Here is a 16689-nt window from a genome sequence, read left to right as displayed (position 1 = left end):
CCGTTGGGGGAGTGCGGGCCTGCGGGAGACGGTCACTGACTGCCGGGAGCCGCGGCCCGGCCCTCCTCCCGCGCCCCACTGATGCGCTGTGTCGGCGCTCTCCAGGCGGAAAGCCTGTTCCAAACCAACAATCGCTGTTCCTTTGCGTGAGTACCGTGTAGACGTGTTGACATTTTCTGGGTCGTTCTTTTAGAGTCAACACGCGTCGAGATCAAATCTGACTTTTGCTTCGCAGCGGTGAATTGGGAAACCCAGCGCGGGCCAGTAAACTTTTGCCGATCTGTCTCGCTCGCTCTCTCTCATGTTGCTTATGACTTAATGGCAATCTCAGGAAAGCCTTCATAAAAGATTCGAAAAGCCATGCTGTCCTGATTTTCCTAAAGCTGCACGATTTACATAATTCCTATTTACAGCTTCTGAACACCCTACACCTGAGAAATAAATGCAGTAAATTCCACCCCGCTTCTCACACGTCCGTGCGTCAGTGCATGAGTCTGAGGGAGATCCAAGCTCAACAGTCTCTTTCTCTCTCAACTCACCAGCTCCTTTTATCTCTGAACTACCATTAAGTGTTCCCAATGCAGTACGAAGAAAAAAGAGGATGATCACTTATAAATACATTTATATTTTTATATGTGTGTTACATCATACATATAATCCTGCATGTAATGTGCATCCCATGGTACTTGTATCATAGGTATTATATGTATGATATATTCATAATAAATTTGTAAGCAGAACTGCCTTGAAACAGAAGCCTCTTTTCCTTAAGCATCTTATTTCTGCAAGTCTGAGCCTTGGCACACAGCTAAATTCTTCTATGCGTTGAAGGGAAAACTCAGGGAATTCTGGAAGGAAAGGTAAGGAGAAGAGAGGATAAAGCTGCAGGAGACAAGGTTTCAAGTCTGGGCCTCACCTCCCCCTGGCTCCCAAGTCTTCTCCCTGTGGCCCCTAAATCTTCAGCTGGGGGAATTTAATTCACGATTGCTTGCCACCCAGCAAGGGCAGTCTTTGAAGGCAACTCTTCCGTGCAGGTCCCTCCCCTGCAGGACAGGGACTCAGGAGGAAGAGGCCAGGAGAGAGGCCGTCTCAGGCAGGAGGGGGACATCCAAGGGAGGGCTTTGGGCATCCCCGGAAGTGGGATCACCAGGACTCCAGGCAGCCCTGCGCTGTTAAGAGAATGGGAAACCGCAGCTAACATTCTGTCACACTAGCCCAGAATCTGCTCAGCGACTCAATCAACCAAATTCTTATTCTTACAAAACCCTCTGTGATGCGCCTAAAAACAGACAGATGTGTCTGCGCCTATCAGACAGTCGGTTAGGCGTCCAGCTTCGGCTCAGATCATGAGCTCACTGCTTGTGGGTTCCAGCCCTGCGCTGGGCTCTGGGCCGACAGCTCAGAGCCTGGAACCTGCTTCAGATTCTCTTTCTCTCGGCCCCTCCCCCACTTGTGCATGCTTTCTCTCTCTCTCAAAAATAAATAAACATAAAAAAAATCTTTAAAAAAATAAAAGAGTGGGGCTCGAGAGAACAGTAGCCCTCATGGTATATGACCCCCACCCCCAAACCCCCTGGTAGATACCAGATTTTCACACAATGGGTAAATGGTGTTCAAGGATAACATCAGACACCGTATATCAGCACTGCTCGCTTGTCTCTCGCTGAGTATGTAAATTAGGAAATTTCATAATGTCGTGGTCTCTGTCTGCTAGGGCTACCATAGCAAAATCCACCGACAGGTGGCTCAAAGCACAGACAGTTCTTTTGTTACTGTTCTAGAAGCCAAAAGCCCAAGGTCAAGACGTCATCAGGGTCAGTTTCTGGTGTAGTCTCTCTTCCAGGCTAGTAGATGGCTGCCTCCCTCTGTGTCTTCACACAGCCTTTCCACCTTTCCTTTTGTGCATGTAGGGAGAGAGAGAGAGAGAGAGAGAGAGAGAGAGATCTGATGTCTCTTCCTCCTCATATAACGACGTCCATCCTATCCGAATAGCCCCACTCTTGTGACCTCATTGATCTTAATTACTTCTCTAAAGTCTTTACCTCCAAATACAGTCTCCTTGTGGGTTAGTGTTTCAACATGTGAATTTGGGAGGAGAAGGAAGGAGAGACAATTTAGTCCATAACAGCTAGTTAATAGGTATTCTGTAGGTTTGCTAGAGAAAGAGAGAGAGGGGATATACAATGGCTTATATTCCTGGCAAGCCAACTTAGAGCAAGTGTTGCCAAATTACAATATTAATAATTGCTAACATGTATTTATTGCTTACTGTGGACCAAGCACAGTTGTAAAGAGTTGACTGTGTTATCTGAATTAATTCTCCAAACAACACTCCTAAGTAGATACTATCATCCTCTTTTTGCAGATAAAGAAACTTTGGCACAGAGAGGTAAACTGACTTACCCAAGATCACAGAGCTAGACAGTGACTGAGCCAGGATTCAAACCCCAGCATCAGACTCCAGAATATATGCGTTTAACTACATTATGAGAATATGGACAAAATAGGCAGTGTTTTAAAGGTACAAGTGGGCCGTTCATCTAGAAGTAAATATATGCAGAGTAATAACCTTAGCATAATCACCAGTGATGGCTAAATCAGTACGTAATTGGACTAACATGAAATTTGAATTAACCGGTGACCCTGCTCTGTGTTCGTCGTATGCTGCAATTTATACAGACAAGATGGTAAGAAAGTTTTTCAAATGCATCTTCAGGCATCTCCAAGGCCTGGAAAAGATCTGTCCACTTCAACAGGCCTTAAAACCCTGACTTTTCTTTCCATTTAGACAAGCAAAAAAAAAAAAAAAAAAAAAGTCAGTATGTATGGCTGATTTCTCTCTTCTTGTATAAACCGGACAGAATCAAATCTCTTCCAACTCTACCCAGAATGGATTTTCCAGAAACAAGCACCTTTGAGAGATCGTCTTTCTCCTGGACTCCTCACCGGGAACATCAGTCATGCTTCTCTTCTTTGTCACGTCTGGCAGAGTGCCTCACTGATGGGGGGTTCATTACCTGGGGCCATGGGCGTGTCCTCCGGCAAGCAGCTTCTCTTTGGGGACTAAGTTCTGCACAAGCAGAGCTCAAGGTAGCCCGGAGGGGAAGCAACAATTCTACCAATGAAAATCGGGCTTAAAAGTGAACGAAGCATTTCCACTTACACCATTAGGTCCCCGGGTTCTTAGGCCCCTGGACTCAGACTGGCTCACACCACCGGCTTTCCTGGGTGTCCAGCTTGCAGATGGCAGATCGTGGGGACTGTTCAGCCTCCACAATCATGTGAACCAATTCATCTCCTTTTATGTATATGCGTATAGATAGATACACACATCTATATTCTAAGTATACGTAACTATAGATATCCTTATACATATTTTTTAATGTTTTTTTTTTATTTTTGAGAGAGAGAGAAAGAGACAGAGTATGAGCAGGGGAGACGCAGAGAGAGGGAGACCCAGAATCTGAAGCAGACTCCAGGCTCTGAGCTGTCAGCACAGAGCCCGACACGGGGCTCGAACTTACGGACCGCGAGATCATGACCTGAGCCGAAGTCAGACGCTTAACTGACTGAGCCACCCAGGTGCCCCTATCCATGTCCATATCCACACATATATATATGGCTTAGATTATATATTATATATAAGGCTTATATATATAAGGCTGAGATTATATATTACATATAAGCCATATTCATATATAAAAAGCCTATGGCTTCTGTTTCTCTGGTTGAACCCTGCCTAGTAATATACTATCCAACCAACTCAACACAACCATCCAGAAGTTAGTGTCTTTCCATACTACCTGCCATCTCTGAGTCTAGACACAGTGTACAACTAAACGTGCTGCTTGAAGCTCTACCCACTGGGAGCAGTTTCCTTCACCAGTGTCCTTCATGTTCGGGCCTGAGCAGCACTGAGTGATACCCATTTGAAATACAAAACAATCTGTAAACCAGGCTTAAGTTATTTCTTCCTGAGTCAACTATCTGGTTGACTGGTCATCAGGAACATGGCCAAGAGGCCACAGATGAAGGAAAAGGAAGGGGCGATGCACCTTCAGAGTCAAAGGAATCTAAGGGGCGCCTGGGTGGCTCAGTGAGTTAAGCATCTGACTCTCGATTTTTGGCTCAGGTCATGATCTCATGGTCAGTGGGTTCGAGCCCCACATCAGGCTCCACAATGACAACATGGGGCCTACTTGGGATGTTCTCTCTCCATATCTCTCTGCCCCTCCCCTATGTTCTCTCTCTCTCTCTTTCTCTCTCTCTTTCAATATAAATAAATAAGGGACACTGACAGCATGGGGCCTGCTTGGGATTCTCTCTCTCCCTCTCTCTCTCTCTGCCCCTCCCCTATGTTCTCTCTCTCTCTCTCTCTCTCTCTCTCTCTCTCTCTCTCTCTCTCTTTCAGAATAAATAAGGGGCACCTGGGTGGGTCAGTTGGTTAAGTGTCCAACTTCGGCTCAAGTCATGATCTTGTGGTCCATGAGTTCGAGCCCCACGTCAAACTCTGTACTGATAGCTCAGAGCCTGGAGCCTGCTTTGAATTCTGTGCTTCCTTCTCTCTCTGCCCTTCCCCTACTCATGCTCTCTCTCTCTCTCTCTCTCTCTCAAAAATAAATAAACATTAAAATTTTTTTAAATAAATAAATTAAAAAAAAAAAGGAATCTAAGCCACTTGTTATTCAACTTACTTGTATTTCGGACCTTTCTTGTTCAATCTTTCACAAACCATTCCCATTTGACCATAGATGGCTGCACACACACACACAATTTATGGCTGGTGGGTCAGACAATACCTAGTTCATGATGGGAAACTCAGATCACATGGTCACCCAATACACCATGGTGAGTCATTCTCTACCAGGGCCTGATAGCAAGATAGAAGCTATTTTTCAAAAGGAAAATACTCATATCCAGCACAAGGCATAGATTTGCTCCAAAATCCTACAGCTTGGTGCTGTGACTAGCCTGTTGGTCTTCACCCAGAGGCTCCTTACAGCATGCCCGTTTGCCACAGACATTTTAACTATCATTGAACCTGATGGGTAAAAAGGCCCAAGTGATAGGGTGGCTTAGGCTACAGCCTGAACTCATGGCAGGGCATCCCTTTGCTCGTCTCTACTTAAAACTGGTAGCCTTACAGTTGATTCTGTAGATGACCCAAGTAACACAGTCAAGTACTCCCCAAATACAAAAAGGCTCACCAACCATTTTCCCTCTTTTTTCATTGTAGGTGGTCCAAAGAACAGCAACTTTACTTTCACTTTGGAAAAGTGACATTAAACCACCAGAAACTTCAGGGCGCCTGGGTGGCTCAGTCAGTTGAGCCTCCGACTTCAGCTCAGGTCATGATCTCAGGGTTTGTGGGTTGGAGCTCCATGTCAGGTTCTCTATGCTGACAGCTCAGAGCCTGGGACCTGCTTCAGATTCTGTGTCTCCCTCTCTCTCTGCCCTACCCCGCTCACGCTCTGTCTCTGTCTCTCTCAAAAATAAATAAACATTAAAAAAAAAATTAAAGCTCCAGAAACTTCAATGAGGTCACAGGCCCCTGAATTTTTGTGGGATCGCCCACCTTCCAGTTCACATTAGAAGCTCGCTGAAGTATTTGCCACTTTATGAACATCAAATCCAATTATCATCATGTCCATCAGCAAGGTAGAGTATGATGTTTTGTGGAATGTCAAGACAATCAAGATCTTGCAGAATAAATGTAACAACAGAATTGGTTTACCCTGAGGCAAGTTTGTGAAAGTGTACTGTCAGCCCTGACAAGTAAAAGCAAACTATTTCTGGTGGTATTTACAAATTGATATGGAGGAAAGGACATATACCAGGTCAGGAGCTGTGAAGCAAATGCCAAGAACATGTCAATGTGCCCCAGGAAAGATACTACATCTCAAACAGCATCTGAAACTTTAGTTATCACCTCATTAGTTTATAGTAGACTTCACTCATTCTTCAAGATCCATGTGACTTTTGCAAAGGTGAAACTGATGAGTTCAATGGAGATGCGTAGTATCATGTTTTGCATCGGTCTCAGCCTATTGATAACCAATGTTGTGGCTGGACCAGCCCTTGTGGCTCTTATTATGATTGCAAGACACCATCAGCAATAGCCATCAGGAAACTTTGAAAAACAAGTATATTTCTTACAAGTCCTGCAAATTACATGGCACACCTGAGGCCACAGAGCAAAGTGATGGGTAGGAAGAGAAAGCAGGAGGCTGGAGTTCTGCTTTTATTGGGATTGAGGGTGGGATGACTAGGGTTTAGCAGACTCATTCTTTATTGATGAGTTTAAAACATAAAAGCAGAAAATTAAGGCCTGGGAAGAGAAAAACCAACAGCCCAAATGCTCAGTTACCAAAATCAACTAAGATCTCTAAAAGAAAGGAGACTCGGGGCAGCTTGACTCTTCATCCAGTCCTGTGGCTGGCACTGTGTTCATTCAAGATAGCTGTCTTTGAAGTTCATGCTTCTTTGAAGTGCTTGCCTCAGCAATCAAAGCTTAAATCAGGAATTTGCATCACAAAAAAGGAAAAAAGAAAAAAATAACCAACTATCCGGGCTTACACTACATACCACTATCTACACTTCTTTCAAGCCTTCAGTGGCAGCATTAGTTTTTGCAATCCCCCCAGGGATACTGTCTTACTTCTAATTTACTGTCTCGGTATGAATGGAAGTCCTAGGGGGCTTCCACTTACCCCTTCCTACCATGGTGGCCATCACCCATGGGTCAGAGGGCAAATGTGGGGATTCTGCCAGTTGTCAACCGTGTCTCTTCCATTTATACATTCAGAAACTGGGGAAATAACCACTAGCTGAGTCTCTGGACCAAACCGGCCCAATATGGGTCTGATTTGAGCTAAACTTCATCTACAATCTGAACATGGTAAAATTTCACTTTGATTTTGGGACCCTCTGGGATTTCAAAGCCGTTTCAGAGCCAGGATCTAGTAATCCCCAAAAGGACTTGGTATTTCCTTTTTCCAGTGCACATTCTAGTAAATTGCCTTTGGTCCTTTTAAAGAAATCTTAGAAGAATATTTACAATGTATACTTGCAGCAATGGTTTCGAGTCCTTCCTTAAGGGTACCTGGTCTACCTTGCAATCCAGGGGCTCTGTCTCTGTGAATTTACTTATGTCTGGAAACTGAGTAAGAAGCTTCAGCTCTCCTCTGTGACAACTTAAGTCTGGTTTTCTGCTATGAGGCCTACAGTTTTTCCTGTTATACAGACCAAGCAATACTCTAGCAGACTCTATATATTTAGTTCTAAGGGACACCATGATCAACTAGCCACTGCCAAAGATCTCTGCCATTCAAAACATTCTGATTACTATTATGTCCTTCCTGCCCTTTACCTTGGATATCCTCACCTTGTCTTAGGCAGCTAAATGCTACCACTTGTCCCCTGCTACTTCAAAATCACATCATCCCCTTTAAAATCTGGGAACCCAACTAAACAACAGCATTTATAGTCATACCTTGCCTAGAAAGGTGAGCAACCACAGAGATTTTTAAGGATGCAGGTGCTCCCCTCACTAACATATATCTCATTGCCTTTGGGAAGGGAGTATCTTTGGGCCATCTTGTGGAATGTAGTTGTGAGCTGGCTGTGCAGGTCATGCATAAAACATTTAGTTCGATATCCCTAACCCCCTAAGCCTCTGGATTCCCTCCTCCACATTATGCCTTGGAAGCTATGACATCCCAATCGCATTAAATACGTGCTATCATTGAATCCAAATTTTAGTCAACCAATCAAGTAACCTATTGAGCCATCTCTGGCAGTACTTAAATCTACACTCTCTAGTAAATGCATCAATATCGATAAATTTGGCCAGAACTAGTGTTATACTCTACTCACTTCAGTACCCTGAAGCATGCTGAGCTTTGACCTTAATTATAGTGCTAGCTGACCTTAACTGCGGCTACAATTGCCTTATGGAGACTCTTCTGCAGTGATGAAACATGACGGTTCCATTAGTGATGGAATCTTCTAAAGATGGAGAGAGCCAGTACTGTCAATATGCCTTTCCTTCTAAAATAAGTTTAACAAAATCTCATTCAAAAACACAATGGAACTTTTTTGAGTTCGATTTTTAAAAATTATTCTAAGTTAATCACAAAAAGTAAATGAGTGAGTTATTCCTCTTCTTCATATTATTTCCTGAAAAACTCAGTCCTAAACCCTTTGGTTTGGACCAAGCATATTACATCTCCAAGCTGGGATGGAAGGAGGGATATAGGAGACCAAATAAAGGAAGTAGATTTCAGAATACAACTGCCCACCACAGGAATGAACCATGAAGGGTAAAGAGGGATCCATGCAAAAGAGTGGCCCAGTGTAGGATATCAGAGCTCCAGCAGGGCTGGGGGGTGTCTCTGCATATGAACAGCACGTCATGGGCTTTGGAGCCCAAGAAGGTGAGGAAGATAACCATGGGGGAGAGCAATTTTTTCAGAGATTCATGTCTAAGTAGGGCAAAGAGGGGGCCTCATATGGGTACAGCCCAACATGAGCTTCAGAAGCCAACAGGGGTAAGGAGGACATTCACATAGTTGTACAGTACAGGATGTCAGTGCATAAACCAGGGGAAAGGGCTTCCATGTGGAAGGCGATAACAAGTGCAGAGTGTCAGAGGATGGTTAGAGTAAGGTGGTGTCCATGCAGAAGGGCAGCTCAGGGCATGGAGTCAGAGGCTTAACAAGGTAAAGAGAGTGTCCATATCAGGAAGTTACCAGCAATGAGTGTCAGAGGCCAAGTGCATCTGCAGGAGATATGCGATGGTGGCAGTGATGGGAGAATGGATACACACAGGAAGTTGACCAAATAAACAAATATATTAAGGATAATGGAAGCCAGTTTTCTACTGTCAGAGAAAGGAGTTAAAAATATGGAAAGGAAGAAAAATGGAATAAACCCTGTGGTTCATTGTTTTCAATATAATATAAATTATTTTTAAATAATACAGAAATAAATGTAACTGTATGTGACTATCTGTATATGAATATACATCTTTGTCCCAAAAGTCTTAGTGCTATTTCAAGCTTTTATGAACTCAGAAATATACATGTTACATGATTACAAAAAGAAAAAAGAGAGAACAAGAGAGAATTCTTAACTAAAAACTCTCAGCAAACTAGCAATAGAAAGGAATTTCCTCAACCTGATACAGAGCATCTGTGAAAAATCCGCTAACATGAATGTGAAAGACCAACTATTTCCACCTAAGACCGCTCTCACCACTTCTATTTAACAAATTACTGAAGGTTCTAGCCAGGGTTAGGCAATAAAAAGAAATAAAACGCATTGAAAAGGGAATATGTAAATTCTACTTATTTATAGCTTACATGATCATCTATCTAGAAAATACAAGTGAATCTATAGCAAAGCTACTAGGACTAATAGGCAAGTTTAACAAGGTGCAGAATACATGATCAATATACAAAAATCAGTTGTATTCTATGTACTAACAATGAACAATTGGAAATTGAAATTTAAAAAATACCTATTTATAGTTGCATCAAAATACATGAAATACCTAAGAATACATCTCATTAAAAAATATGTTAAAGAATGTACACTGAAAACTATAAAATATTTACTGAGAGAAATTGAAGAACTTTGAAAAATCATGATATATGCTTTACCAATAGGTCAGGAAACTCAATATTGTTAAGGTGTCAATTTTAAGCAAACTGATCTGCAAATTCAATGTAATCCCAATCAAAATCCCAGTGGACTATTCAGTAGAAACTGACAAGCAGATTCCGAAGTTCATACAGAATGCAAAGAACTTGGAATAGCCAAAATAACTTGAAAAATAAAGAGCAAAGTTTGAAGGCTAACATTAACTCATTTTAAGACTTACTACAAACTTAGAGTAATCAATAAAGCATGCTTTGGTGTGAATACAGACACATAGATCAATGAAACAGAATAAAGAGTGCAGAAATAAGCTCATATATATATATATATATATATATATATATATATATATGATTTTCTACAACTATTTTCTTCAAAGATTCAGAAGCAATCCATTGAAGAAAAGCCGTGTTTTGAACAAATGGTGCTAGAACAATTGGGTATCTCTAAGCCAAAAAACAAACAAAAACAAAATAAAAACCTACAATCCATACCTTGCATCACATGCAAAAATTATCTCTAAAGCTTTTAAGAGAAAACCTCTCCCAACTTGGGTTAGACAAAAATTGGGCTTTATCAAAATTTAAAACTTCTGCTTTTCAAAAGACACTGTGAAGAGAATGAAACATCAAGCTATAGATTGAAAGAAAATACCTGCAAAGCATATATGTTATAAAGGATGCATATCTGGACACAAAAGAATATCCAAAACCCAATTTAAAAAAAAGACAAATGACCCAATATAAAAAATGGGTAAAATACTTGAACAGACACTTTACTTGCAGTTAGGTTGGCAACCAATTGAACGGAAAAATACTTAACATTGTTAGTCATTAGAGAAATGCAAATTAAAACCATTGCAAGATATCCCTACAAATCTACCAGAAGAGCAAAAATTAAAGAGACTGACCATACCAAGTGCTGCTGAGAATGTGAAGGAATTGGAACTCTCATGCATTGCTGGTGGGAATATAAACAATACAACCACTTTGGAAAACAATTTGACAGTTTCTTCTTTTTTAATTTTTTTAATGCTTATTTATTTTTGAGCAAGAGAAAGAGAGAGAGAGAGAGAGAGAGACAGGCAGAATCTGAAGCAGGCTCCAGGTTCTGAGCTGTCAGCACAGAGCCAGACACAGGGCTTGAAGCCACGAGCCACGAGATCATGACCTGAGCTGAAGTTGGACACTCAATCGACTGAGCCACCCAGGCACCCCGACAGTTTCTTAAAAAGCTAAAAATATGATCAGGCCATTCTACTCCAGGTATTTACCCAAGACAATTAAAGCATATTCCATACAAGGACTTGTATATCAATGTCCATAGCAGCTTTATTTGAAATAGCTAAAAACTAGAAACAACCCAAACATCCTTCCACAGGTAAATGGGTAAACTAACTGACAGACAACGAAATATTACTCAGCAGAAAAGGAATGAACTATTAACACACACAAAACATGGAAGTATCTCAAAATAATTATGCCAAGTGAAAGATGCCAGACTCTTAAAAAAGGAGTACATCATATGGTTTCTTTTATACAAAATTCCAAGAAATGCAAACTGATATATAGTATCAGAAATAAGATTAGGGGGTGCCTAGAGCCCAGGGAGAGATTGTGAGAAGGTAGAATTACAGAGAGATATAAAGAAACCGTTGGGGATAATGAATATGCTGGTTATTTTTATTGTGGTCATGTTCTCTTCAGTGTAGTCACGTGTCAAAACTTACCTACCAAAATGTACATTTTAACATATGCAGTTTAGTGTATGTCAATGGTATACAAAGAAAACTATGTTTTACGGACACCTGGGTGACTCAGTCGGTTGAGTGTTCAACTCTTCATTTTGGCTTAGGTCGTGATCCCAAGATCATGGGATCAAGCCCCACATCGGGCTCCACACTCAACCTGGAGCCTGCTTTAAAATTCTCTCTCTCTCTCTCTCTCTCTCTCTCTCTCTCTCTAAAATAAGATATAAAAAAACAAAGAAAACTGTTTTAAACTTATTTAATTACTATATTGTGCCATACATGATTCTAGTCAATTTTTAAACTTTGTAAAACTTTCATCAGTTACTCCCCAGGGACATAAAAGATTTCCTTTAAAATTCTAGCTTTCAGGTCATACAAAAAATGAGGCTTTTCCTTTGAGACTCTCATTTGTTTTGCTTTTTTTATTGAGACCTAACTGACATTCCATAAAATTCACCCCTTTAAAGTGTATACTTCGGTGGTTTTTAGTATATTCCAAGGTTGCATAACCATCACTGCTATGTAATTCCAGAATATTTTCATCACCCCAAAAGGATACACCATACCCATAAACAGTCACTGCCAATTTCCTCTCCCCTCAATCTTTTTTTTTAACTAATTTCATTTCATATTTTGTTAGCTGTAAGCTTTTCACAGGTGACCTTTATCACATTGAGTATGTTCCCTCCTTTTTCGAATTTCTAATTTGTTGAATGTTTTTTCATTAGAGTATTGGGTTTGCCAAATGTTTTTCTTTTGTCTATTTACGATCATGTGATTTTTATCTTCTAATTTTAGTAAGATGGTGTATTAATTTTCATGTGTTGAACCAACCTTGCATTCCTGGGACAGATTCCACTTGGTTATGGTGTACAATCCATTTTATATGTTGCTAGAGTCAGTTTGCTAGGTTTTTTTTTTGAGGATTTTTGCATCTATATTCATAAGAGATAGTGGTCTATATTTTAAATTTCTTGTGATGATAGTGGTCTATATTTTTCATTTCTTGTGATGATGTTTGTTTTGTTTTGGTATCAAGGTAAGACTGGTCTCATTGAATGAATGAGAGTTTCCTCTCATCTTTTTTTTTTTTTCTGGAAGATTTTATGATGCATTGGTATTAGCACTTTAAATGTTGCATAGAATATACCAGTGAAACTATGTGTTCCTGAGCTTTTCTTTGTCAAAAGTGTTTTGATTACTGATTCGATCTCTTTACCTGTTATAAATCCATTCAGATTTTCTGTTTCTTTTTGAGTCAGTTTTAGCAATTTGTGCCTTTTAGGAATTTATCCATTTCACCTAGGTTATCTAGTTTGTTGGAAGAAAGTTGATTTTATGCATACATGCCAGTTTGATGTGATCTCACAAGAAAAAAATCTAATGGAGATACATCCAGTGACAGATCTGACCAAGCCAGGAAACTTCCCCTAATGGGAACCAAGCCAATGGTCTCAGAAATTCTCATCGGTAAAACTGTTCAAACAAACCTTAAAATAAAAATTTATTACTCAAAATTCAAAAAGCTAAGTGTAAACAAGTATAAATAAGGAAACTTCCCAATGACATTTTTTTGTTAATTTATAGCACTTGTACTTCTGAAGTTGTTAAAGCCTAAGACTGCACTAAGACTATGGGGACATCCTCACACACACACACACACACACACACACACACACACACACACACAGCCTAGCCTGAAGGAGCTTCCAGTGATCAATTAAAATTAATAATGATAATAATGGATTATAACCTATAGTTTACTATGCATGATAATTGTAATTATAAATACAGTAAAACCTTGGTCTGTAAGCATAATTTGTTCCAGAAATATGCGTGTAATCCAAAGCACTTGTATATCAAACTGAATTTCAAGAACCAATGTCTCACTTGTGATCATGTGACATTCGGCGTCAAATACTACTCATATTGCAAGACATCGCTCATTTATCAAGTTAAAATTGTTAGAAATGTTTGCTCATGGGGGCACCTGGATGACTCAGTCAATTAGGCAGCTGACTTCGGCTCAGGTCATGATCTCATGGTTTGTGGGTTCGAGCTCCGCATCGGGCTCTGTGCTGACAGCTCAGAGCCTGGAGCCTGCCTCAGATTCTGTGTCTCCCTCTCTCTCTGCCCCTCCCCCATCTGTGCTGTGTCTCTTTCTCTCAAAAATAAATAAACATTAAAAATTAAAAAGAAAAAATAAATGTTGTTCATCTTGTGGAACACTTGCAGAACAAGTTGCTCACAACACAAGGTTTTACTGTAGTTTACCATTTACAATAGTAAATCCATGAATGAACAACATTTCAGGAATATTTACCTAGTTACGAATAGCTCCCAACAACGTATTTATTTATTACAAAGGACAAAAAGGATAACTTTATAGTTGGAGCAGTCTGGCAGAAACCACCTGAGTAATGGGACATATTGAAATCACGTGACACTTGATAAAACGCAGTGAGAACAACATCACTTCTATCATGTTCCTGCTAAAGGTGTGTAACATAAATATAATAGTGAAGAAATATCAGACAAACCAAACTGAGGAATATTCTACGGAATAATTGGCTTATGGTCTTTGAAAGTGTCAAGTTCACAAAAATCAAATCAAGACCCAGCAGCTGTTCCAGATTGAAGGGGATGGAAAAGACATGCAAAAGAGTAAAAGCAAAGTATGATTCTGAACTGGGTCCTTTTGCTATAAAGGACAATATTGGGACAAGTGGCAAATCTTGAATAGGGCCTGACATTTCAATGATGGTAATATATCAATGCTAATTTTCTATTTCTATGCCCTTGATCGTAGGAAATGCACACTAATTAATTTGCAGATAATGGGGCATCATGGACCAATTTATTCTCAAATGGTTCAGGAAAAAAATTTGTTGGTACTTAATCTGCAACTTTTCTGTCCATTTGAGGATGCTTCAAACTAAAAAAAAAAAAAAAGGAAAATTAATAAGTGGAATAGTTAAGATGTGTTTAAAAGAGGATTAACAGGAATAATTTTGCCCTTCCAAATATTAAAGTATATTGTACAGCTACAATTCTTGAAATGGTAGTAACTATGCAAGGAGCAACTTGCATATCAGGAGAACAAAACAGGGGCGCCTGGGTGGCTCAGTCGGGTAAGCATCCAACTCTTGATTTTGGCTCAGGTCATGATCTCAGAGTCATGGAATCAAGCACTGCATCAGGCTCTGCACTGAGTGTGGAGTCTGCTTAAGATTCTTTCTCTATCCCTCTGCCCATCTTCTCCACTCAAATGCCCTCTCTCTCCCTCTCTAAAATAAAAAATAAAATAATTTTCAAAAATAAAATATTTCAAAAAGGGGAACAAAACAGATCTGTGTTTATAAGAACTTAATGTAGTATATGGGAACCACCCAAATTGTCAACAGAGACTGCCTCACAAATTGTCGCACATTTATGTACTCCAGTAGGTTATCACAATTAAACATAAATTTTATAAATTCCAAAGGATGTGCACATGATATAATGTTAAATGAGAGAAGAGTAGAAATGATCTGTGTGCACATGATGGGTTCTTGGGGTGCTGGCAATGTTCCATGTCTTGACCTTGGTGGTAGCCATACAGTCATTAACTCTGTTTCATAAATATGTTCCATGTATTTTCTTGATGTATGTTACAACAAAAGATCTTTAAAAGGACACCAGACCCTTTGTTATACTGGACTATAGTGTAGATATTGAGCTGCTAAGCGGACCAAATTTTAGCACCCTCTTACCCAGATGAAGAACCAAGTTTCAAAAAGTTAAACCATTACTCTCTGGGAACTGATAGGTATCAAGGTCAGGATGTAGACCCCTCTGTGCTTTGGCCACAGCACTACCCTGTGTCCCCAACATTAGTGGTGAGAGAGACAACAGTTATTGTGATTATGTGCCCCAAAAGTGTGTCAGACAGTGCGCTGGGCACTTTACACATATCAGTCATCTAGCCCTCACAGTAGCCTGCAAAGACGGTATCATTACTCCCAATTTGCAATTCAGGAAGAAGGACACAATACAGGCAAAGAGTGAGGCTACACTTCAGATCCTAGTGCACTCACTAGACAAACACTAACTAATTAGCAGCTCTATGTCAGGCTCTGGAAAGATATGGGAGACATAAAGATGCAAGACAGAATCCCTACCCTCTGGGAGCTTACCATCTTGATAAACTCCAAATTTCAACCAGTCCATCTATGCCAACTGCTCTTCTCCAATAGGAGTGCCTACTGATTTGCCTAAATACAGTCCCGAGTCAAAGGCTTCTCCTGATAGCAAGTTACCTCACCCCAAAGTTAACAAATGAACAAAACACCCCAGCAGCTATCATTCAGAGTGATCCTACCTGAATTAGGTTCAGAGCTTTCTTTTACACTTGCCTGTTCTTTTGTTATTATACATAGAGATTAGACCCAGAAAGATTGACCAAAGACCAACTTAAAAATAAAAGACATTCTTTCTATTATATCACATTTCCTACTTATGCATTGCCTTTCTTGGAGTCTCCCAACGCAGCTATGTAAATGTTAACTCATTCTTCCTTCTGGTATCCTTGGGAGGCAGGAAGCCAATGTTATTTCACAGATAAAGAAGTTAGAGTCCCAAGAGGTGAAATGCCTTCCCCGGGGTCACATAACTACAGGCAGTTGGGGGTGCTGGGAATGGGGTATGGGGTTAAGAATCCCTGCCTGGGGTCCCCTGGCTCCCAAATGGGGCCTCTTTCTTATACGATAACTTGGTATGTTAAAACAGTTGGAATCTTGCTCTGTAACAGGAATGTTATGGGACTGCTGAGAAAAAAACATTAATGCATGGTACATTTTCAGGAGGAAGGTTTAGAACATGTGGCCATCGCCTACAGTAGTTGAAACTACATCCAATTTGGGGACTAATATTTAGACTAAATGACCCTTCCAGTGACTATGAGTCTATGACAGTTTTGTCCTGTCAGGAGAGGACAGAAACAGGGGCCTAACCTCTTGACAGACATCTTAATCTGTGCCATTTTAAGTATATGCATTTCAGTAAGAAAAACGAGCTAAGTTTGGGGTGGACAAGCACCCCATAACAATGCGCTATGCTGGCTTCCTCACTCTACTGCTTGACGAAGTCACTGCCAATGGCAGTGGCTGGCAAAACAGAAACAGGGAGACTAGTTCATTTTTCAGGTAATCAAGAATTCCTGTTGTAATTTGAAGTCTATCAAATTAAGTTCCCAACATCCTCTTGTGTAAATTTTTAGATACTAAATGGAAATATGAGGC

At 40.4% G+C, this 16689-nt stretch overlaps 1 protein-coding gene across 4 annotated transcripts in view; it reads right to left on the bottom strand.

The window, feature by feature from the left end:
• CCDC3 (coiled-coil domain containing 3) overlaps positions 1-16689 on the bottom strand; it is a 194840-nt gene that overhangs the window by 117944 nt on the left and 60207 nt on the right. For 2 of the 4 annotated variants that reach the window (XR_009247783.1, XM_058681885.1), the window contains one exon: positions 1638-1895. The exons of 1 other annotated variant lie outside the window; for it this stretch is intronic. The gene's annotated coding sequence lies outside the window, so the exon portion shown is untranslated. Of the gene's footprint in view, positions 1-1637; positions 1896-16689 lie in introns of those variants that run through there. One more of the 4 variants, XR_009247784.1, reaches the window with a different exon arrangement.

The sequence above is a fragment of the Neofelis nebulosa genome, chromosome 8 (assembly GCF_028018385.1).
Source record: "Neofelis nebulosa isolate mNeoNeb1 chromosome 8, mNeoNeb1.pri, whole genome shotgun sequence".
NCBI lineage: Eukaryota > Metazoa > Chordata > Mammalia > Carnivora > Felidae > Neofelis > Neofelis nebulosa.
The sequence above is the reverse complement of the archived record's forward strand: the minus strand, read 5'-3'. Positions and strand labels throughout refer to the sequence as shown.